The 25,287-nt window shown below is 28.2% G+C and overlaps 3 protein-coding genes across 17 annotated transcripts in view; 1 reads left to right on the top strand and 2 right to left on the bottom strand.

Annotated features, from left to right (window-relative positions):
* LOC117174312 overlaps positions 1 to 2,738 on the bottom strand; it is a 14,065-nt gene extending 11,327 nt beyond the window's left edge. For 2 of the 3 annotated variants that reach the window (XM_033363311.1, XM_033363312.1), the window contains exon 1: positions 2,612 to 2,738. The gene's annotated coding sequence lies outside the window, so the exon portion shown is untranslated. The remainder of the gene's footprint in view (positions 1 to 2,611) is intronic. The other variant, XM_033363313.1, reaches the window with a different exon arrangement.
* The window catches only part of LOC117174315 (coiled-coil domain-containing protein 142), a 152,360-nt gene that overhangs the window by 54,646 nt on the left and 72,427 nt on the right, over positions 1 to 25,287 (bottom strand). The window lies entirely within an intron of this gene.
* LOC117174310 (rho GTPase-activating protein 21-B-like) overlaps positions 3,142 to 25,287 on the top strand; it is a 272,591-nt gene continuing 250,445 nt past the window's right edge. For all 13 annotated transcript variants that reach the window (XM_033363301.1, XM_033363309.1, XM_033363308.1 and 10 more), the window contains exon 1: positions 3,142 to 3,494. The gene's annotated coding sequence lies outside the window, so the exon portion shown is untranslated. The remainder of the gene's footprint in view (positions 3,495 to 25,287) is intronic.

The following is a 25,287-nucleotide window of genomic DNA, read 5'->3' as shown; positions in this document are numbered from 1 at the left end:
TTTAGCAATTAATTATGGTTTTTAGCAATTTTCTCTCAGATGAAAGTTAGAAAGTTGCGGTTTTTTTCTCGAATGTTTCACCTTGTTTTCAACTTTTCCGTTAGAGCGAGGTAATAATCAATTAAATTCAACAAAAATCATTGTTGGATCGTTTATTATTATTTATAACAATATCCTTTTAGAATTATGCCAGAAAGTTGAAGTTTTTTTTTTAATTTTCACTTTGTGTAATCTTTTCACTCAGACCAAGGTGTTAATGCAATTTACCAAAAATAATTATTTAAGTAAATTATTATTGTTCATAACTATCTTCTCCTGTAGTAATTCTCGATAGATGCAGTTTTTCTGGAATTTTGAACTTTTTGTCCACTTTTTGTTTAATGCAATGATGATTAATGCAGGTTAACAAACTTAATTGTTTAAAAAATTTATTATTACTTATAAATATCTGCTCTTAGAGTAACGGGTCAGTATACTATAGAAATATCAGGATCTGCCCCTGGTCGGTCAAATTTGATAAAACTTGGCAAATCATAATGCTGTATGAAAGAAATTTTAGGCCCAAAGAATTTTCGAAGTTGGAAAAATCGCAATATTCTTTTTGGCAACAAAAATATTTTTGTAAAATATAAAAAACATGTAATAATGAAGTTTTGACGCAATTTCCTCAATATATATTATATTTATTTAATTTTGACTTACACACAAATAAGATGTTTTCAAATTTTTCCGACTTGTTTGTTACAAGTTCAAGCTCTTACAATTCGCAAAGAAAATTTTAACGATTTATACTCATAAGCTGCTCTCATACGGTGAAAAAATAGCTTCAAAATGAGCCCAAGAACATTGAAAATTTTTTATTATTTCCGAAGTTATTAAAATTTTAAGAAAACATAAAAATTTACACTATTTTTGCAACATCTAATAAAAAAATTTACGAATTGGCTTCATCCTGGGCTCGTTTTATACCGAATTTTGAGAGAATTCATCCCTTTGAAAATAAATTTTTTAGCTCTAACATAATCAAAATAAGAAAAACTTAATCAGTCATCAAAAAAGTGGTGGTCAAAAACTTTTGCAAGGCAGTGTCTGTTATTAAATATTAAAATTAGTTTAGGCTCAATTTTAAATGAATAAAAATCGTACAATAAATTTCAAAAAAGTCTAAATATTAAAAACCTTCAATACTAATTCCAGAAAATTGCCACTTTTTTCCACCAGATTTCTTCGAAATATTAAAAATTATCAAATATATAAGTGTAAAGGACTTTATATTTGGGTACTTTTAATATTAGAATATTTAAATTTTCAGTCTTTTAAAGTTGAAATACTTTCAACTATAAATTACTTGAATAAATTTTGATTTTCGAAAACAAAATGAGAGATTTTGCTTAAATTGATATGTATTGATGATATTGTAAACTATTGTTTTAATTTTAAATTATTATGCCCTGACTGTTTACGTTCAGAGTTCCTGGAATAGTGTCGAAGGCCACTTCAGGCCACATTTGAAATCGTACACAAATCCAGGTTGCAGTGTATCAGTTTTATTTCAGAAAAATATATTCAGAAAAAGATTGTTTAAAAAATGATTCACCCTAATGTTGATTTTATTATTTGTTTCTAACTAAAAAGCCGAGGGAAAGTTGAAAATTTTAGAAAAAACTGCAATTTCCTAGCAAGTATCCATGATACTCACTAAGTGACAATTGGACCAAAAGTTAAAAAATTAAGAATAAACCACAACTATCCAGCATTAATATAGGAGATGAGGGTTACAAAAAATAATTTGTTTAAACAATTACGATTGAGTTGTCCACTGAAAAGTGGACAACAAAATGAAAATTTAAGAAAAAACCCCAACTTTCTATGATTATTTTCAGAGAATATTTTTATAAATAACAATAATAAATGGTTTAAAGATTTATTTATGTTAAATTTAAGTGTTTATTGCGTCGCTCTAACTAAAAAGTTGAAATATTTTGCAAAAACCTGCAAACTTTTAAACTCCATTCTAGAGGAAATTGCTAAAAATGATATTAAATTGTTTAAACAATTTATGCGAAGATTTAATTATAAGTAGAAAGTAGTGTTTTATACGTTAAAAACTATTTGAATTTTAAAAACTTATGGGGATAATATTTAAAAAGTAAATTTTGATTCGTATTCTATAGCTAATTCGGAAGAGAAATGTTGAGTTTTCAACTCGATTCACGGAATATTAGTGATTCATGTGTCTTGCGGAATGTCTAAATATGATTAAAAAGACGCATTTATTTTTATGTAGATTTGAAAAAATTGTAAGGCGTTACGCAAAAAAATTCGAGAAAAAAATCCAATGCATTTTTAGACCATTCTAATGACCAAATTATATAGGTTATGTCTACCAAGTTTCCAAACTGCATTTAATTCAATCTTGTTAAAATCCCTTAAATAACTATTGAAAAATATAAAATCTGGAAAAAGGTTTCTTCAAAACAAAAAAGAAACTTCAAGTAAAAGTCCATATTATTTACAAGTGTTAGTGGAGTATAATAACACGAAATTGAACCAAAATCAACAAAAGCTGACAAAAGTGAAAAAATTTCAAAAAAGAAAACCGCAAACTAACCCTGTTTACTCAAATATCACTCTTGACACACCTCTTGACATATATATTTTCGACACTTGTTGACAGCTCACAACTGACATTGACTGGCACTTGACATGACTCATGGACTTAGGAAACACGGGACTAGGCATGCCATCCTTACTTGACGAGCGGGGTTGAATCCACGGGAGGGGGAGAATTCCATGAGTGGAGAGAGCCGCCATCTTACGATGTGCCATTTGATTATGCGCAAGAGCATTTTTGCCGACAAACTGTACATGAAAATATGAGCATGTGGGCGCTGCCATGTTTGTCGCGGGACATCAAAAGATGTCGGACCTCCCCCCTCATTGCATCACCCCCGCAATGGCATGCATAGTCGGTAGTCCCTTGTTTCCTATGTCCATGACATGACTTGACAGCTGAACATTTTTGAGATAATTTCACAAATGTTCTCCCTCTCCCTCACAGATGTCGCCACCGACCCACCATTTACTTTTAACGAGAACGGCCGAATCTTGACGAATCGAGGAGACTGGGGAGTCGCCATGTTATCGCGATTCGCGAGGTCGCCTGGAGCAGGACAGAACGTGTCTGGAATTCGAACTCGAAATAACACCGTTCGGAGTGTGTTCCTGAATCGGAAAAAAATAAATATCAGTGACTGATGTTCAATATCGGATAATTGGTGTCGCGTTGTGTTGTGTTGTGTTTCGGCCTGTCACTCGGCGTCGTCTCGGTTTTGCAGTTTCTCGTATCCGTGGAGTATGCGTCGTACAGCGACGCCAGTGCACCGTGAAAAACTCGGTTGTGAATGCAATTCCAGGTGGAGTATGACCATTTCGAGGGTTGAAAACCCATGAGGATTTTTGCCAAGGACGTGGGGCGCCCGCGGGATTCCGAGGTGAATTTTTCAGATTCTCAGAATTTCCATATTTTTTTCTCTCCGTCGAGTTTTTTTTTAATTTGCGAGAGTAAGGTTCTCCAGATTCTAGAATTTTTTATCGAGTGGCAGTAAGCCGATCGACATCCTATGTCTCGTTATCTTCTTTAGTTAGCACCTAGCTCCATGACGTGAATTTCCATTTTGATTAAACGCATTTGGAACGGGGCGGATCGACGAAGCAAGTTTGTTAGAAGCTTTCTACACTGTGGGAACGAGTTCCCTGCTTTATTATTTAATTAGATTGTTTGCGCGCACACCATTCAGTTCGTACAACCATGCTCTGACAAAAAAATAAAGGGGACAAATTTGGAGCAAAGCGAGCAAAGGAAATCCGCTGAGGGTTATTCATTATTGCAGCTCACACATTGCCGGCTGTCAATTTTTTATTTTTCAATTAATCTTCTGGTATAGTAAAGGTTCATTGCCTTTCAGGTTTTTATATTCACTTTTTTTTAACGCGATCTTTTTTAGATAAATATAGAGGTTATGTTTTTTTTCAGATTTTCAGGTTTTTACTCCAATTATTATTTTCCGCAAAAATAAGGCTTTTTATTTAATCAGGGCTTCTTATTTATGTTAGAATTTTTTATGTATAAAAATGAATTTTCTTAGTTTTCAATATTTTTTCAAAACAAATTTAAATGCAAAAATGTATTTCATTCTTAAAAGTGTGATTCATTCATTGATGAATAAGTCCTGAATTTTCTATAACAGAAATTTGTTTAAGGATATTATCGGGCTTAGAAGATGAAAATTTGTAATTTCGGGTAGCGCTTGTTTAATTCAAAACACATTTTTGTTGTGCAACCAAATTTACATGTTTTTTTTACCGTTTTAATGTATGATTCCAGAGAATATTATCATTATGGTCCTGGTGTCAGATTTTTATTTCTTTTTAATTTAATAATTAAGTTTTTCTATTTAAAATCAGGATCGCCCAAAAATATTTCTAATTTCTGTTTTTTTTAATTTAAAAAAATTTAAAAGCTCTTTTAAATGTTAAGCTCCAAGTCTTAACTAACATGATGAGTTATTTTATATAAATCGAAAGATTTAAGTAAGAAGTAAACAAATTCATAAATTAATAACTTTAGCATTGGCTCTTTAAGCTATGAATAATGATTAACATTCTCAGTAGAGAAACAAGATAATAATGAAGTATTATTTGTCTTTTTTATTGGCACTTAAAGAACTATTCAGAATCCTACTTATTGTATTTCATGTTGAAAGAAATAGACAAAACCAAGGTCGAGGCAAATATTAACACAGCTTTAGGAATTTGCAGAGAATTCAATTGTGGATTTAAGAAAATATATATTACGAATCTGTTTTTACTACTAATTCAGTAGTTTGTAATTCATTAAAAATATAAAAATGTTAAAAATATTAATTGGTAAAGGGAACAAAGTTTAAAAACGACAGAAATTCTAAATATGAATTTTAAGAAAGTAAACCGTTCTAAATATTGAAGGTGTCAAAAATTAAAAATGTTTAAATATTTGAAGTTAGGAAATTTTATTGGTCAGGGGAAAATCAGGCATTTCGAAACAAATCTTGCAAAAGTTGGAACATTTCTATAAGAGACGAGGAAAATTAAAAATTGGCCAGGGAAAAATGTGGGCGTTTTGAAAATGAAGTTTTGCGGCCACTCTGATATAATATTCTTGTCAATAATTTATTTTCCATGTAATTCTATTTCTTTTTTTCAGCTACTTCGTCCTGGTAATTACATTTTCAGTTAAAAATTTTATTATATGGATGAAAATATAACTTATGGTTGAAAATTAACTTTATGGCGAAAATTCATATTTTTTTTATAAACGTACAACTCTTTGGTGGAAAATTAATATTCTTTGGTTAAGGATTTAACTAATTATCTAAAATATCTATTAGTAGGTTGTTTGTTGAACATTAATCCTTTTAGGTTTAAAATTGAATTACTTGCTTGAAGGGTGAACCCCTTTGTTAAAAAAAATAATTTTGTTTTGTGAATACATAACTTTAGTTGAGATTCATCTTTTTTGTTATGAATACATTTTTTAACCGAAAAATTAACTATTCCAGTTCAGGATTCATTATTCTTGTTGAAAATGCATCTCTGGTTGAAAGTTGAACTATTTGGTTGAAGACTAACTTCTTTAAATTGTAAATTCAAGTAGGGCAAAAGTTCAACTATATATTAAAAACTTAATTTTTTGGTTGAAGTAGAAAATGAATCTTCTTTATTTGAAATGTCCTCTTTTTTCGTTAAAAATGCATCTGTTTATTTGTAAATTAATTGTTTTTATTGAAAATTTAACTTTCTTACGGAAATTTGATCTTTTGGAAAAAAATTAAACAATTTGGATGACCTTTTTTATTTAATGACAGTTTTGAAGTATTTGTTGAAAATGTAACTATTTTGTAGAAAATTCGACGCTTTTTGTTTAAATTTTTTCCACTGAAAATTTAGCTCTTCCAATTCTGGTTTAAAGATCTCTTTTTGTCAGTTGAAAATTCATCTTTTTTGGTAGAAATGGTACCTTTTGTGTTTTAAGTATTAACTATTACATTTTTTGTAGAAAATTTATATCTGTGGGTTAAAAATTCAACTAATTGGTTAAAAATTCAACTATTTTGTTGAAAAATTAACTATTTGTTTGTAAGTGACACTGTTTTTTGTTCAAATTTAATTCTTTTTGCTTGAAAGTTCGGCCGCTTGGTTGAAAATTCATCGTTGCAGGTTTAAAATTTAATTAAGTTGTTAAACTAATCTTTTATGGTCGAACATTTAACTGCTTTGTTGAAAATTCGTCCTTTTGGATTGAAAATTCACCTTTTAGGTAGAAAACTCATCTCTTTTGTTTGAAATAAATAAATAATTTGCAAATTGTAGACTGAAACTGTTTTATGTCGTTCAGAAAAGATTCGATATTGAAAATATTACAGGATTAAAATCCAGGTCCTTAAATATTAATAGCCAGAGAAAATAAAAAAATTGGCCATGACAAATTCAAGGAATTTGGAAAGTGATTTATTTTGGTCATCCTGCTATTTTTTTATTTATTGCTTATAACTTTAAAATTAAATAGGATATCCGATCTTGACGAGCTTTTTGTCCTCAGCGAAAGGACGATTATTTCACAATTACTCGTTCTTATCATAGACTCAGATATCCGGGATCAAGCCAGTATTATCTTATTGAAATTATCAATTATCTACCGTCAAGAAACAAGGCACTCGAGAAATCACAGAAGACGCGGTGCGTGCTTAATGCTTATCGAACCTTTGAAATACGTCATTCGCCCCTCACCGATGCCAAAATTTTTTTAGAAGTTTTTTCAACCTCCAAAAATACTCAGAATTCGCGGACATCACGCGCAGCTTTCGCTCGTCGAAGCGATTCTTCTTTTTTTAAACTTAAATCCTTTTTTTTGTTTCTCTTTTTTGTCATGTTTCTTTTGCACACCTCGTTCTTCTTTCATGAAGGACAAACCGATTAAGTATCCAGTTTGATGCACGCACAGCAACGGGTCTTCGAATAAGAGGATGCAATTACACACTTTTACATCAAATAAGCGTACTGAGTAATAATAATTCGTGTAATTGCGATGCAAAACTCGTTTGGTGAATTACACTTTATATTCAGCAACAAAAAATATATATAAAAAATGGGGGACTTCGCTATATTTAGCTGGATATCGATTATATTTTTTTGAAAAAGGAGTAGGTTTATATAAAGTGAATTTGTCAACTAATTGTAGATTTTCTTTTTTATCGGTGGCCGCTTTTAATGTTGAAAATCTTAACTGTTAAACTTTTCAAATTGTGAAAGTTTTGAAATATTCTTAAAGGTACTTTAATATTGAAACTAAGAAATTAAAAATGAATACGAAATAATTGGTACTTTTTAAATTTTAGAAGCTTTCAGATTGTTAATCTTTCAAATTTGAAGAATTTCAATTATAAATTTCTATAACAGACATTTTAAAGTTTAAATAATTACACAGCATAATAAATTAAGCATTTTTTAAATAATTTGAAATTTTTTATTCCATTCAGACAATATTATATGTTAAAAATGTTACAAGATTAATGTGCTTGAAGTTCCGAATGTTCAAATGAACGAAATTTTTACTGATGACTTTGTAAGCTAGAAATAGCGCTGAAATATTGATTTAAATTATGTTGGAAATAACAGATTTCAAAATAAACTTCGAATGCATGATTTTTGATGTAGTTGAAACAATATTTTTTGATAAAATAAATCTGGGAATATATGTTTCGTTCATTTGAAAGTCAAGGAAAATTTTGAAAATAATTTTTTGCGGCCTCCGTGATATAATATTCTGGTTAGTAGTTTATTTGCCTTTTATTTATATTTCTTTATTTTGCAATTGCTTTTTCTAACATTTATATTTTCAATTAAAAATTATATTCTTTGGTTGGAAATTTAAAAATATGTTTAAAACGTCATCCGTTTTTATTGAAAATTCAAATTGAATTTTTTTTTTGGTTCATAATGAAACTTTTTTTCAAAATGTGTTTTTTTGGGTTCAACTATTTGTTCTAAATTTAATATTTTAATATTTTTGTTTGAAACATCTAGAAAATTTAACAAATTTAGAAGTTAAATTGCAATTTTGACCCGTTTTGTTGTAGAATTTGTTTTCAAAATACAATAGATATTATAATAATAATAGAAAACCATCTTATGTAACACCAGAGGGTCAATACACTTACCCATCGTGAATTGAAAATTTAACTATTCCAGTTGAAGATTCGTTATCTTAGTTGAAAATTCATCTCTTTTGTTGAAAGTTTAACTAATATTGAAAATTGATCTTTCTTAATTTAAAATTCATCTACTTAGGTGAAAATCGAACTAATTTGTTAAAAATTTATTTTTTTTCGTCATGTCTTTTGGATGAAAACTTAAATTATTTGGTTGAAAATTCGTTTGTTTTTAAAGTTAATTTTTCTGAACTTTAAATTTACATTTGCCATTTATTATTGAATATTGATCTTTTTAAGTTCAAAATGCGTCTTTTTTTGATAGAAAACTCATCTTAGTTGGAAATTTATTTTTTTGTTTTCTTGAAAAAATACAACTGTTTGTTTGAAAACAAGCTTTTTAGTTGAAAAAGCATATTTGTGGGTTGGAAATTAAACTGCTTTAAGGAAATTCGTCTCTTGGCTTGAATGTTCAATGACTTGGGTAAACTTTGTTTCTTCCTAGCCTGAAAAACCTTTATTTGTTCAAAATCCGTCTTTTTGGTGAGAAAATTTATTGCTTTAGTTAAAATTAAATTGTTTCATTGGAATTTTTTTTGTATTAATTTTTTTACTGAAAATATAAATTTGCCATTTTTGTTATGAATTGATCTTTTCAGTGTCAAAAGCAACTCTTTATTTAGAAATTCATGTATTTTATTGAATGTTCCTCTTTTTCGGTAAAAAAATTTAACTTCTTGGTTGAAAATTCGTGTTTTTAGGTTGAAAATCCAGCAATTTGTATAAAAATTGAGACAATTTCTTTAAATGTTAATTCTTTGAAAATTGAACGATTTTTCTTTGAAAATTAGTGTTGAAAATTAGTATTTTTGAATTCCAAATTCATATTTCATGGTAGCAAAGTAATTTTTTGTTTAAAATAAATGGGGAATTTTTTTAATTTTAACCTGAAATTGTATTGTTTTATTCAATTTATAAACGATTCTATCTGAAAAATGTTATAAAATTAAAATACTGGTCGTTGAAAGTCAATTGTTAGGGAAAATTAAAAAAAATTGTCAGGGATTAATAAGCAAAAGTCAGGTAATTTTAAAATTAAGTTTTTTGGCAGCCCTGAAAAGAATTTTAGTGACTCAAAACGTTGAAATAAATAATATTTAGCGCTCCTCTGGTTAAAAAAATCGAGTTCCTATAAGTTGGAAACGTTTCAAGTTCAAACACTTCGAATTTTTTTGTTACATAGATAGAATGCGTCGCTGCACAATTCCGAGGACATAAAACTTTGTACGACATGACAGAAATATCTGTGAGTGATAAGAAATCGCAGGTATCGAATTGATACGTTGAATACACAGCACACGATTTCTGTGCTCAATACCGTTTCCTCGTAATCTATTAATAAAAATGAAAAATCCATGTCTATGAAAAGATCATTTGTTTTGGTTATTCGATTTGATAAGGAAAACCAGACTCCTTCTTATTGTGTATTCTGAAAATTATTAAAGACTTTGTTCTATTTTGATGACTAGTTGAATTATAATTAGCATCTTGGACGATAAAGCTCTCATTTCTTTCGGCGCAGTATTTAAAGTTCCATTAGTTCTGGAGCCAACGCGTTAATGGGTAAACGGAACTTTCTACGGAAAAAGCGATTTCTCTTTCAATGAGAGCCTGAAGATATTGCGATATTCGACGATTCGCGCGACCCCAGGCCGATGACCTTTTGAGCAAAATTTTTTTCAATAAAATCCATTGTACTCGCTTTTCTATACTTACGTAAGATCCGAGAATTGTGTTAAATCAACAAGAATCAGGAATGAAGTATTTATTATTAAACTCTCTGTAACAATATAAAAGATATTTAAACTTTCCTCGATAACATTTCAGGAAGAGCATTTTATAAATTATAAATGGCTGCTAAATTGTGAAATGCGAAGCTTAATGCAGGGACGTAAATTAAATAATTGAAACTTTTTGAAGTTAAAAAACATACTGAAGTTTGCATTTGATAGTGCTCAAAATTTTTAATATTTGGAACTGTTTATTTTAAAAAAAATCATGTTAATAAATTTCATCTGACATTTTTTTAATGAAGAGCTTTTGAATCCAAATTTTGATATTTCTGAATCTTTCAAATTTCGGCGCTTTAAATTTCATTACGAAGCGGGAAATAGCCGGGAATTGTAATAAAATCGGTAATACAAACCTGAACCGGGAAGCACATTTAAAGTTTTGGAAAATCTGAATTTTAAAAGTATTAAAGAAAATCCAAAGATTCTCTTGATATTTCTGGGAATTTGAACAAAAAACCAGGAAAATTACCAGAATTTAAAAAGATGTGCAATGTTTAGAAATTTATACGATTTTTTTTGCTATAATTATGAAAAATTAGAATCATTTTAAAAGATATCTAGAAAATTTTGAAAGATTAACAAAATTTAATTGGAAAACATTTTTTTCTTAATCGGAAGTTTTTTTAAGAATTTCGAAAGGTTTCAAGAAAATAAGAAAATTGTTCTTACGAATCCTGGGAAAATTATAAATGATTTTCTGTTTTGAAAAATTAATTTTTAAATAAGATTTCAAAACATTTCTAAAACGTCGAAAATTATGTGGAAAAGATGCACTTCTAAGAAAAATCGTCGTTTTTGGTAGAGATTAATGTTTTGGGTTGAAAATTCGTCTTTAAGGATGAATTTAATTACTTTTTTGTGTAAAATGAAAATCCTTTTTAGTGGGTGCTTCGTTAAAAATTCTTTTTGTTGGATGAAGGTTCATCATTTTAATTTTAAACTCACATATTTGTTTATAAATGTAATTATTACGTTGAAAGTTCAATTATTTGTTTTTAAATTAACATTTTTTGTTGAAAATTTATATTTTCGGGTTAAAAAATTCAACTATTTTGTAGAAAATACGTATTTTGTTGGTAAAAATACAGCTGTTTAAAAATTATTATTTTTTCGTTGTAGGTCCAACTATTTTGATGAAAATTCGTCTTTTTTAAAAGATAATATAGAAAAATTCATGATTTGGAATCGTATTGACCCTCTGGTATTTGAAAAAAGTGAATTTTTGTTTAAAATTTTTAAACAAAATTTAGACGAGGTTTAGGAATTTTTGAAGGTTTCAAGAAAATAACCAAGTATTCTTAAGATTTTTGGAAAAATTTCATGATTAAAAAAAATTAATTCCATGAGAAAATTGGAAAGGACTTAAAATCCGTTTAAATTATTTTCTAAAATGTTGAAATTCAGGTTGATTTCGAACATAAAATTAAGGTATTGTTTTTAATTTCTTTAGTATTACGGATTGGTTATTATTTGTAGTTGATGAAGAGTTATGGCACATGATATTACAATTAAACTGTCATAATAAAAGATAAGTAGTTTTTCTAATCACTTCAATAATTAATCATGAATTAATTGCTAATACCAAAGTCATTAAAAATTATATCTACAAGAATTATTTACCATTGAGAATACCAGATATGTTTGAAAAATCACAAATGCAATGTTTACCAAATCTGGACAGATAATTAAGTCATCGAAATTATATTATAATTATTTCCCATAGTATATGTAAACAAATTTTCTGAATGATTATTTGAAGAGGACCACCATCGTGTGCCTGAATGTCTGAAGCAATCACTGAAAAAATATTTTACCTGTCCCAGCTAATTTATTGTTTAGTGACTGTAATCTGATTGTATTTACTTTCACACCACACCATAAATTACAAAAATACTTGTTTGTTTACATATTATAATACATTGCAATATATAAAATTACACATAGAAAAACCTTGTGTTAAATGCGGTTTATTCGTTCTTCTATAGTAAAAGATTTAATATTTATAATCGGGAATTTGGTTGGCGAAAATTTGGAGACCCTACGTTATATTTGTTAATTTATCAATCTGATTATTAATTAAATAATATACCTTTCGCTATGTTTAACTTTGCCAAGTTGGGACCGAGAAAATAAAGCCCAGAAGTTGGGATATAAATGGCATGAAAGTAACTTTGTATAACAAGAGAATTCGCCGTCTTGAAGCATTATGTAAGGTGGCAACGTGTCTATCAATCGACTGAAAAATTGGTTTATATTCAACATCTCAGGGTTTTCCGATTGCATAACGAAATGTATCGTATAAGCATGGTTCGTTGTCAGCAGTGCTTTCAGACATTGCTCCATTTTGAATGGAAATGGATCAGATTATATGCTTCTCTCGAAACGAGGACTTCAGCCAATTTGCTTCTGCTTTATTGAGCATAAAAAGCACCCGTAAAACCCTTTTTTCACCTTTCTTCTTCCTGCCCACAACACTGCTTTCATCAACCTTTAGGGTGAAAATCCTTTCCCAAATTTCGTCACTCTGCTGAACTTGACGATGTTATTTTTATCATCACCTTTCTGTATTCTTAAAGAAATTATTTTATAACTAGAAAAAATAGCGCGCTTATTGCATGTTTCTTACTTTGATTGCCTAATTATCAAATAAACATACATACTTAGATTTAAGGTACTATGAAATTTAATTAAGAATCGTAAATTAAAAAATATATGGTATATACATGAAAAATAGTTGTATCTACTTTCATACCATTTTGTTTTAATGCTTATACTAATTTCAATTTTTCAGATTTTTTCAATTCGAAATCTTCTAAATTCAAGAAATTTGGAATATTACTTATCAAAATTACAAATTTTTCACTGTAAAACGTAAAATATGCATTATTTTTAATTATGAATTTCCAAAATTAAAAATTGTTTAATTTTAAATATTAACAATTCAATATTCTACGATTAAAAGAGTTACAATTTTAAACTCATCAATTTTAAAGATGGATAAATTAAATTTTTTAAATTTTGATGATAAAAAGTTAAGAGTTAATTCTAAATCTTCAAAATTGAAGAAGTTTCTAATATAATTTATCAAAATTACACTATTTTAAATTGTGAAATTTATAACTTTTACGTTCTACAATTTTGAAGAGTTACAATAAAAAACTCTTTAAATTTAAAGATGTGTAAATAATAATTAAATAACAATATTTTGCATGTCTATACTCTTAAAAATTTGGTTTCTGGAAATTTAACTTAAAACTTCCATAATATTTAATTGAAAATTTTCAATTTAAAAGTTCTGCAATTTTTAAGATTTGCAATTTAAAAGTCTTCAGTTTTTATGTATAATTAAAAATTCTATAGTTTTGAAAATATGGAATTGCAAATTATTTAATCTTAAAAACTAATATTTCAATGTTATGTAATTTTAAAGATTTTTTGTATAGTTTAATTTAAGTTTTAATATTTGAAATTTCTCAATTTTAATTAATTGCAATTGAAAAATCTACAATTTTATCAATTTGCAATTTGAAATTCTACCATTTTTAATAGAAAAAATGGTTCAATTGTAAAGATTCAAGTTTGAAATTTATTCAATTCCATAGATTTGCAATTGAAAAATCTTCAATCTTTAACCGTGAAAATTACAGCATTGCTTTTTTTTACTAACTTTTAATTTTTGACATATGTAAACTATATTTTCGCATTAAAAAATAAGAGTGAATTTGAACATTATTATTAATTGAACAGTTAAAAGCGCCCTTTTAGTATTATGGTCGATATTTCACGGCTCATATTCTCCATTATTATTATTCATTTAGCCTTATTTTTTTATATCTTCTGACATAAGCTTATATATATATATAATAGTTTGTGAATCTGTTTTCTTGTATTTAAAAAAATCTAATTACTAAAAAAATGTATTCCTTCAAGTAAAGCAAATTTAGAATCGAGAGTCTGAGAATCGACCGATAAAGAAATGTATTCGCGGCAAGACGATATGTATTGGTCATAAAGAATTTTATCGTCTGCAAAGAGAGGATTGGCTGTGCAAAAAGTGAGATTACGATGGGTGATTATAAATAATCTATTTCCTAACTGGAACAAAAAAATGTTTTTATTAATCTGTCAACTGATTATCTAGATTTTAAGAGACATTAAAAATTTAAGAGGTTTTGACCTCAATTTCGGCAATAAGCTGACAAAAGTATTATGAAATTTTAACAAACAATCGTCTGCTTTAATTATTGAAAGTTGTTTATTTCAGGTTGTAGAACTTACAGTTCTTTTTCCATTCAAACGGTTCCAGTTATAATAAATAAACTTGAACTGATTTAATATCGAAGGGTTTTTAAGCTGTCAAAGCAGAATAATATTATCAATTGAATATTTTATTTTTCAATGTTTGAAGTCGTTTGTCAAAAAGAGACCGAAGCCAGTTCACTGTTTTCGACTTTTCTTGATACGGAAATTCTAGTGTTTAAGCCACTTTTTAACAAATGGCTCAAATTATTACTTCTTGTGAGTCTGAAATTATCAATTTCAAAAGCGTTGTTTTGATTTAAAATCATTAATCGCTAAGGACTGAATTTTACGTTGCCAGCTAATGTAAATTTAAGAAATTTCTGTTCCACTCTAGGGCTTATTATAATGCGAAAAAGTGTATCAGAAAAAATAACGATCGGTGAAGACTGTTCAACGCAAATAATTTTTTCCTTTATTGACCACCATGGTCATTGCATGTTACGTCATTCAGTCAGCGTAAAATCTTTTATTAATGCGAGTAATTTACAGTGATTATGGAAAAAAAATATTTTGCACGTGAAGAGATCGAATTCTTCAGACCGCGATCTTAAAAAATCGATTCATGCAATTCGCGCCTGCAAAAAAAGGCTTTTAGAGCCATTTACATTTTCACACATTAATTTGCACAAAAGCCAAGCTCTTGGAAGCAAGTGTCAATAAATGATAATACACAAATAGAATTCAGATAAGTACTTTTATTTTAAGCAAACATGAGTTATTTTGTAACGAGACAGTTTTTATAATTTATTATTAGTAGTTAGACAATAAAACTGTGAGATAATATATGCTTTTTTCTCAGAGGTTAGATGTTTGTAAATGATTCGCATGTGTTTTTCGTTTCAGAACTTATATTCTAGCAACATTTTCACATCATAAGACGCGCACTAAAATATTAAAATTTTAAATAAAAAATATAAGGATACGTAGAAGATGAACGAAAGTATATAAATTAAAATAAAATAACAGTCTCATCAACTTCTAAATATTTTTTAAAACAGTAATTTTCATGAACGAAAATATTTCGTTATTAGCAATTTTTCCAAAATTTATGGATGATGTCAGTTCCAATTTTAAGAATTACATACCAGGGCTAAAAAAACGTTATCTGGGCAACATAGCCTTTAACTTTTTAATAAAAACTTTACAAGAATCCTACATTTTATAAATATTAAATTAGTCTAATAAAAAAACAAAATTCACAGAATTTTTGGCTCGTAAGTATCCAACCAAAGTTCATAAGCATTTTGAAATCCCTCCCCACTTTCCTCAGATGCAGAATTGTTATTCTTGCCTGTATCACTGGTATCTTTTAAAGAATCTCTTTTAGACGTAGCTTTCATGACTGATTTAAAGTATTCCTTAAAAGCATCTTGAAAACTTCTTTTGGCTTCTAGATTTTTTTCGTTATTTTCTAAATTATTTTCATCCATTTCTAAATTATTTTCATCCATTTCTATATTGTTTTCATTATTTTCTAGATTTTTGATGTTAAGTGTCTCAAAAGTTTCTGCTGTATTGATTTCTTCGCCCATTGCGAGTTATTTAGATTAAAAAAAAACCTACTTATTGACAAATCGTAATTTCTTCTTAATTAGACTTACAAAGTAGAGATTTAAGCGTTGAAACTAGAGGTTCTAAGTCAGCTGGTCGATACACGAATGGCGTCCATATGCACTTGTAGTACAACGTTGTCAAGTTAGTTGCGACGTTGTCTTTGTCAAATTTTGAAGAATGCTTCTGAAATTATCAAAATACAAATACGTACTATTTGTTTCTTTTCTCTTATCTAATTTGTTATTGGGCACAAGGAAAGTAGTAAAAACTAGGATTATTCTATTCTTGTTAAACTAAGAAAAATTGATTTTTCTTTTGTTGAGATATTTTTTTTATTATACTTAATTACTATCTTACTCCATTATGAATTCTATTGTTTTGGTTTTGCACTATTTTCATAATAGCTTATTCCGTTATTGTTTCAGTGTCTTATGCAATTTATAAGTTTCTTACCATGTTTATTATTGTTATCTATTTTAGTTGGGTTCTCTGTTTTAATCCTATGTTAAAAAGTAGTTTAGTATTACTTTAATATTACTTACAAGTATCTGAAGAGTCTTGATGATAAGAGAATGTGTAGAGGCCAGAATAAATTCTCGATTAATTCCTGAATTTATATCCTGATTAGAGATGTCTATTTCACTGAGAGAATAGAATTTGTTCACGTATATTCATTAAAGTAAGTGTATTTATTGCACTGGTTAAGTTAAATTGATAACATCTACAGACGCTTAACACGTCTTTCTACTAATGGTTTCACCAGAGTGACTGGGTCGGAAACGTAACGGTAAACGCGGTAAACCACCCTTGTACGAAAATAGCCCGGGCCCAATGCTCTACCCCAGTTGGAGGGGAGCAGCAGTACCAGATGTTTCTACAAGGTCGCCATCTGGCGGGAGCGTCACTTAGTTTACAATATAATTTATAATATAAGTAAATTACCAAATAAAAAGTATAAAAGTAATATTCTTAATTATAATAGCAACAATAGGACGCTACTCGCGCTTATTACTTGTTTCTCGTTTTTAATTTCTAATCATGAAAAAAAATATATCCTTCAATTTATATTAGTATAAAAAATTAAATATAATTAATAATCGTAAATGTTAAAAAAAAATGAAATAGCTAAATCGGCTTTTATAATATTTTAATTTAATTTTAATTTTAATCAGCTTTCAGCAATCTATTACTTTCACTTAAATATCGGATATTATACTAGCAGGAATGAGAAGCAAAGAAAAAAAATTATTGTAGGATTTTATATCATAATAAAATGTTCTCAATAGACATTTTGGATTTCTGAATCGTGCTGATGTCTCCCATTTACGACACTGATCCACCTTGAAGACATTAAAAATTTTTTCTATAATTTTAATTTGTCTACTTATAAATGCTGTAGTTTTCGATTATTTTTTAAACAGCTCAATTTTTAAGATTGACAATTGAAAGCTCTTTAATTTAAAAAATATATAAATAAAAATTTTTAAATTTGAATGATTTTGACAAATAAAAGTCAAGTTTTAAATTTTAGATCTTGCAAATTGAAGAAATTTCAAAAGTGAATCATAAAAATTACACCAAATTTCTAAAGTTACAGGGCAGCCTCAGTAATTCCTAACATTTGCCGGTAACTATTTAATTTTCACATTTTGTCATAAGCTTACGTGAGGTTAGTGACAGTCAGTATAAGTTACGAATCGAAAGTATAATAATAGATTAGTTATAACTCGTTCTTAAAAACAGTTGATTATGTTGGTAAGTGTCTATTATTTTCCATCATTTTCAACATTACCGACATTTACACGCATGTACGGTCGAAATTACAAAATTTAAATTTAAAAAAAGATGCAGTTTTCAATTCTCTATATTGACAAATCTTTTAAATAAGGATTTTCGAAACAAAAAATTCCCATCCCCACTTTTGTTGCCTTGGACAATAGTTTTACTCGTGTCGAGCGTTCGCCCGGTTCTTGCGATCCGGCCGTCAATTTCAAAATATATTTTATATTTACTTAAAATATCCATTGGAATTTCTTAATATTTTTTTTTACTTTTAACAATGCTCTAAATTTTTAAATTTTGGATGAATCAATCTAGTTCACGAACCTGTACCAAAAAAGCTATTTTATCAAACAAATCTCGGAATAAAAGTAATTGATTAAATTTGAGTGTATATTTCTCCTTTTTTTCATTCGTAAAATCTGGACTCGATCTGAAGTGTCGATCTGGATGTCGATCTCGCATCTCGGCTCTGACGAAGTCGAAGTTAACTTATTGTCCAGGGCCGTGGAACAAAGGTTTTGGGTTTAACTAGGTCATCCAAAACGCCACGTAAAAGTACTGGCTTACTCATATGGAACCAATGGAACAGTCTCTTCTTATCCGGTCCAAGGATTGAATATAGTCCGGTCTGACCTTAATTCTTAATATCTTCGTTCACGGCATTCTATTTTGTTACTTTTTCTTTCACCTGGACAAAGGAGCGTTATTAAAAACTGTGTTGTTCACGAATATTAGAGTCTATTCTTTAAAAGCGCCAGAATTCAGAATTTATTATCTGAGACATCGTGCCATCTTTTGAATTATAATGAAGCAGTTTTGTAAATAATTGGCCTTATGTACTTTTATCTAACAATAATGATCCTATTTACGGTATTCTATACTCAATTCTTAGTTCTTTCTATTTTTTACAATAAAGAAAGTTATATATTTTCTGTATGGGACTTAGAAAATATCTCAATTTTATATGCTCTATTTTCAATGTGTACAGAGCAATAAAGAATTTAAAAAATGCTTACTCAAATTTTGAAATATATTAATTTGAATTTATCCATATTAGAAAGCGTCCCGGTTTAATTTGGTCTATTTTAGTCTACTTTTATGTCATGATTCATGTTTATCTCAATTTGAATCATGAAAATTCGAAAGTGTCCCAGTTTTTAAATATTTAAAAATTATAATTCAAAGTCCCGGTTTAAAAAGATCGGAATTCATAAATATATCGGTCCAGTATTCTTTTTAAAAATCAAAATTTAATTTGTCCAGTGGCCATTTTGAGAATATCACGTCGTTGGGATTCTCTGACGCTCGATCAATTTGTCTCGACATGGTATTTAAGGTCATGAGAAGTCGATAGCTGATCACATTGCTCGACACAAAGGGTCAGCCAAGATTTTCTTTCGCATAACTGTCAAAGCTGCCAAACAGCTGATTGAAATTCCGCCTCTTTCTTTCAAAATTGTTTAGTTGATAATTGAAGCAGTTTGTCAAAAAAGGGCTTCAGTAGTGTTTTTTATCAAAACGAAACTAAATACATGATAAGAGTCTTTCTATAACATTTCCTCTACTGAATTATGTTTTAAAAACCATTTTAATAATGTCCGTTTAATCTTAGAATTTAATGCAAAGTCTGATGAAATAAATTTAAAATAGAGTAGGAACTGCATAAATCTAAGCAAAAAACTGAAAATCAGTTCAACCACGTGAAACGACAATACTAATTAAAAAAAAAAGAAATATGTTAATTCATAAAAATCTGAAATAAACAGAAATACGAGCTAAATCATTAACTGTTTTCTCATTGTCCAAAGCGAGTCAAGTATCGTCAAAAACATAAAATTTCGATAAATGTCACTAATAAAAGATATTAAAATAAGGTTAACTATTTCCATATTATGTACGTTTTGCTGCACAGTTCTGAAGTAAACTCTTAAGACAAAAAGGATTTACAGGATTGATACATGCAATGGTATTCCAGAAAGTCATAGAATTTAAAACTGGTCCGGGAATGTCAAGGAAAACCAGACAGAGTCAGAGAATTCTCGATAAACTGCGGTTAACGTTAATTTGATTATTTTGTTGGGAATTTATCTTTTTTTTTTTTTTTTTTTTTTTTTTTTTTTTGAAAATTCAATTATTAAGTTGAAAGTGGAACGACTTTGTAAAAAATGTATTCTTTTTTGTGCCTAATATGTAATTATTTTACCTGGAAATTTAACTATTCCACGTTTGGTTGCAAATTTACTTTCATTTGAAATATCGACTATTTGGTTGAAAATTCCTGTATTTTTTCGAAACTTCGTATTTTCTGATAGAATAATCTTCGTGGCTAATAGTTGAAAATCTATTTCTTTTGGTGAAAATTTAACTATATTAGGTTGAAAATTCTTAAAATTCAAATATTCGGTTGGAAATTCATATATTTATTAAAAATGAATCTTTTTTTGTAGAAAATTAATCCTCGTGGTTGAAATTTTTACATTTTTGGTTGAAAATTGAACTATTTCGTTAAACATTAAATTTATCAAGTTTAAAATTAATTTTTTGTAAGTGGTAAATCAATCTCCTTTAGAGGAAAATTGAACTATTTTGTTTCAAAAAACGTCTTTTTTGGTAGAAAAGTAAGTTCGTTAGTTAAAAATTTATCTTTTTGATTACAAATTTATTTCTTTGGTTAAAACTTTGACTATTTTTTTGTTCATATACGTTTTTTTTATTTCATTTTTTAACTGAAAATTTAACTATTCTATTTTTTGTTTTTAAAAAATGCATTTTTTTATGTTGAAAATAAAAATGTAATAAAAAAATGTTTTTGTATCTATGTAATTATTAATGCATATTTATGTTTATTCACTTTTTCGATTTTTCGTGAAATTGATCATTTAGTGTTCAGACCTTTTTTTGACGCGCGGCTTCCATTCTAAGTAACTAAATTAAAATTTTGAATAATTGGACAATATTGTATTTTAAAAGGCTATTATAATAAAAAGCTAAATTTTTAGGCTCTAAAATCTCGTGATTATGATTGCCAATGTTTCGTATATTTAATTATCTTCTTAGTTGCATATGCAATTTCTTGAAAATAACTCTTTAATTATTATAAATGATGTTTCAATTAAAGTTCCACCATCATTCTTATCTTGACTTGCAATGTCTTTTAATTACAAGTTTCTATATTTTTAGTCTCTTCTTTTTTATTTTCAAGAATTTGGTTTCCTTAAGTATTCAGTTTCTGATAAAGTTGTCAAATTTAGGGAAAAGGATAACAGGTTCAATTTTGTAGACTGATTTACAGACCTTGTTTACCTTCTGTAAAATCACGCTGACTTGTTTGGTTTGAATACTTCCTTTTCAATACGCTCAGCATTTTTATGCGTAAGGAAATTATATCAAGCTTTAGAGGCTGAATTTCTGAAGGGGCAGAAGATAATATTTAATTTGTTATTTGTTCACTTGCGAAAGTTTTTTCGTTCTTTAAAAAGTCTTAAATTTGTTATACGATTAAATTTTTTAATTATTTAAGGCCGTGTAACACTTATCCGATTTCTACCTTAGTCACCATTTTTTCGCCATTCTTCTGCCCACACGAAATGAGGTATCGAGGTGAAAGTTTCCTAAATGTCCTAAATGTTTATAATAAAAAAAAATGTGTTGGATTTTTTTTTTATGTTTATAAACATTTGGGTCTCAGGCCCAGATAAACCTCTCTTAATGTTTTTTATTTAATTTCATAAACTTTCAACTTTGTATCTCATTTTCATCTGAACAGTATGGAACAAAATGTCGGTAAGGTAGAAATTAGAATACCTCTAAATTCCTTAATTCCATTCACTTTCAAATAAGTATATTCTAATTGTATGATACTTAATTACACATGCAATTAAATATTTTCTAAATTTTTGTTACTTATGTTTAAAATTGTTATTGTATTTTGAATACTTACAGTTTGAAAATGTTCACATGAAAATGTTTTTAATCAGGTATTGTTTAATTTTTATTTTCTGTTTAAAATATGTTAAAGTTTAATGCATACCATCTTTTATATTACATCATTTCAAACGACACAATTTTAAACATTCAATTTTAGTCTTTTCAAGTTGCTGAATCACTCAATTTTTTAGTGTTTCAATGCTTTCAGTCCTTGTTTCAGACTTTTCTGATTGAAAATTCAAATGTTTGGTTAAAAGTTCAATTATTTTGTTAAAGTTGAATAGTTTGGTTACACATGCATCTGTTTGGGTAACAACTTTTTTCAATTCTTAATTATTTAATAATAATAATTACAATATATATAATAAAATAAAAAGTATAATTATGATAATATTTAATAATAAAAAATAATTGAAATTCTTTTATTATTTTGTTGAAAATGTAATTATATTGCTGAAAGTTTAATCATTTCATTACAAATTGAACTATTTTAATAAAAAGAAAACTTTTTGGTTGAAAGTGCAACTGTTTTCTTTTATATTTTTTTTATATTTCATTTACAAAAAATTCTATGTTAAAAATGTAAAATTTCGTTTAATTCCCTTTCTGTTTAAACAGAAAAGCGAGTAGGAAATCCCAATTTATCTTGATTCCTTCTTTCGTTTATTTCCTCTTGAACGATTTATTTTGTAATTAGATCAGCACTTTCTAACTTATGTCTCGTACTATTTTCAGTTTTGAGGTCAGCACAATAAAGCACGTTGATTAGTTATTTCTTTTATCTCTTGACTTCCGCCTTTGTTCCATCATTAATTTATCTTCCTTTCTTGAATTCTTGTATTCTTGATTGCTCGGCTCAAGCCGACTGGATTGATAGTCTCGATGCAGGATCTCATTGACTCGTTTCTTGTGAAGCTATACGTTCTTACCAAAAGCAGAGGGACTACCATTTAGGCCTTTCATGCTTGGATACAAAGAGTGTTAGTAATCGATAAAAAAAATGCCGATTCTATGAGAACCTGTGTTGTTTGTTATTTTCGTTTATATGAGGGATCATAGTCCTCTATTATTGTCCTTTAATCTCTACGTTTCCCCTTTGCACCTTTCCTATTTTTTTTCAAAACCCCCTACAATCCCTATATTTGAGAATTTTGTCAATTTTTATATATATATTTTTTTTTTACATGCTCATCATTTATGACTGAGAAAGTATTAAAATTGTCGGAAATTTGACATCACACTTTTTCAACGGATCTCCACGTTTCGAGACCCCCTGAATCTGAAAATCAGGTTTTTACGGTGGCGTCTGTCTGTCCGGCCGTCCGTCCGTCCGTAAACACGATAACTCTCGAAAAAATGAACGAATAAAATTCATCTTTGTCACACTTTTTTTAGGGCCTAAAAGCAAGAACGAGTTCGTGAACCAGCTATTTTTGATAAAAATTCAAAAATTGAGCGCATCTTGAAAATTTTTGAGACCACTTTTTTCTGAATTTGAAAATTCTGTGTACGGATATTTATAGTATTAAAAAGAACAAACAATTTATACTAATGACTTTTTTCGATAAAAAGAAAATTCACAGAGTTCTAGCGTTTTCAACATTTTTTTAATCAACTGAAAATCAAAATTTGAAGCCGAAAACGCACGATATGAAAAAAAGTCCAGAGAAGAAAATTATTTCTTTTCGAAAGCCCTACAAGATTATCATAACCAATTTTTGGATTTTATTCAAAAATCAAAATTTCAAATTTTGATTACACAAAAAATAATGGAAAATAAAAAATTCCATTTTGTCGGAAAACGAGCGCGCAGCGCGAGTGTCACTATGAGAATGTGTACCTAAAAGCCTACAGAGCTTTGAGAAACTTAATCTTTGACTATACTTAATTAAGTAGACAATTCAGAATATGAAGACGCATGTAAATGCTGCCATCTAAAAGAGATCTTTTTGATGAAGTTTTTTTCAAGCATTCCAGATGCAGAGAATAAATATCCGAGCGCGAAGCGCGAGGTAACCTATTATCGAAGCGAGCCTCGCGTGTAGCGCGCGATGAGAATGTGCTCGCGCAGCGGGCAGATTTTTTTAACTGCGAATAATGTTTCAAGAAACATGAGAACATCGCTGTTAATAATAAATAAATAATTATTAGTTTAAAGAAACTGCGGTCTATGTGTAACAAAGACAAAAGCAAATTGTCAACGTTTTGCGCAAAAAAAATAGAAAAATATTTAATATAGTTGATACAACAATATCGCGAAAGAGTTAAACAATATTTTACACCTGAAATACTTCTGCTCTCATAACATTTACTTTATAAATTAAATTTTATTTTATTTGCCTGTCTGAAAAAAGTGTCTCGAAAATCTCGAAATCATTGTTTTCGAAAACCTAATTGGCTTTTCATTACTTCAATTTATTTTGTATCTTAAATTTGAAATTTTGAAAATTAAATCTAAATCTCTTCTAAATCCTGTAAAAACTCTTGGCGTGGTTAAGTAAAAACTTTGAAATTATATAATAAATTATTGAAAATATTTTAGATGGTTTATGTTATAGCTTTTCGCTGAAAATTAGAATTCTTGTAAAATAATTTTAATACAAGATAAGTAATTTACGAAAACTCTTAACATTTCTAAAAATTTTAGTTTTTTTAGGTTTTTTTTACTGTAAATGATCATTTTTAAGCCAAAATCATGAACAAGATTCCCAATTTTTGACAATTTTACGTTAGTTCGCGTTTTACGCTGGAAATGGGTATTTGGGAAAAAATTATTAGATTTAAAAGATAAAATTTTTTGTAAAAAAAATTTACGTTTTTGATTTGTTAGCGTTTTTTATCGGAATTTGACATTTCAAAAAAAAAAAGTCAGAAGTTTGAAATTTCAAATTTTTTAACAATTTAAAGTTACATTCGAGTTTTACACGAAAAGCTGGTATTTACAAAAATAAGTCCTTATAGTCCGAACAAAATTTGCAGTTTTTTTACAGTTTCACAGGTTAGGTGAACGTTTTTCACAGTTAATCGGATATTTTAACCAAAAATATTTCAAAGGCGATTTACAATTTTATTATTATTAGATTTCAAAGAATGTTTACCATTTTTTAATAACTGTATGTTATACTGAAATTGATATTTTAAAACAAAAGTCATAAATTCAAATCCAATAATTTTTGTTTTAAATAATAAAATTTTTAAGCTTGAACAATTTCGGATAACGATACGGCTTTTCGTCACAAATCCAAATTTGTATTCACAAATTAATAGATTTCAAAGAAGATTAACCCTTGAACGGCCAAAACGCCACTACCGGTACACTGCTTTTCAACCATGGTTCAAAGATCGATTTTTCGTTTTAGTATTTTCAAAATGGCGTCTTAATGGCAAAATTTTTGTGAAAACATTCATGAATTTTTTTACAATAAACGATGCGCTTTTCGGAAAAATCATCAAGAATAAAAAGTTTTTGTAATCAGCCAAGGAATACGTCTGAATTTTTTCGAAGCGTCTTGAGCAAAATTACAAGAACTTTTTATTCTTGATGATTTTTCCGAAAAGCGCATAGTTTTTCAATAAAAAATTTTCATAGTTCTAAGCATCGTGTAAGAGTAAAATGATTC

The sequence above is a fragment of the Belonocnema kinseyi genome, chromosome 6 (genome assembly GCF_010883055.1).
Source record: "Belonocnema kinseyi isolate 2016_QV_RU_SX_M_011 chromosome 6, B_treatae_v1, whole genome shotgun sequence".
Classification (NCBI taxonomy): domain Eukaryota; kingdom Metazoa; phylum Arthropoda; class Insecta; order Hymenoptera; family Cynipidae; genus Belonocnema; species Belonocnema kinseyi.
The sequence above is the reverse complement of the archived record's forward strand: the minus strand, read 5'-3'. Positions and strand labels throughout refer to the sequence as shown.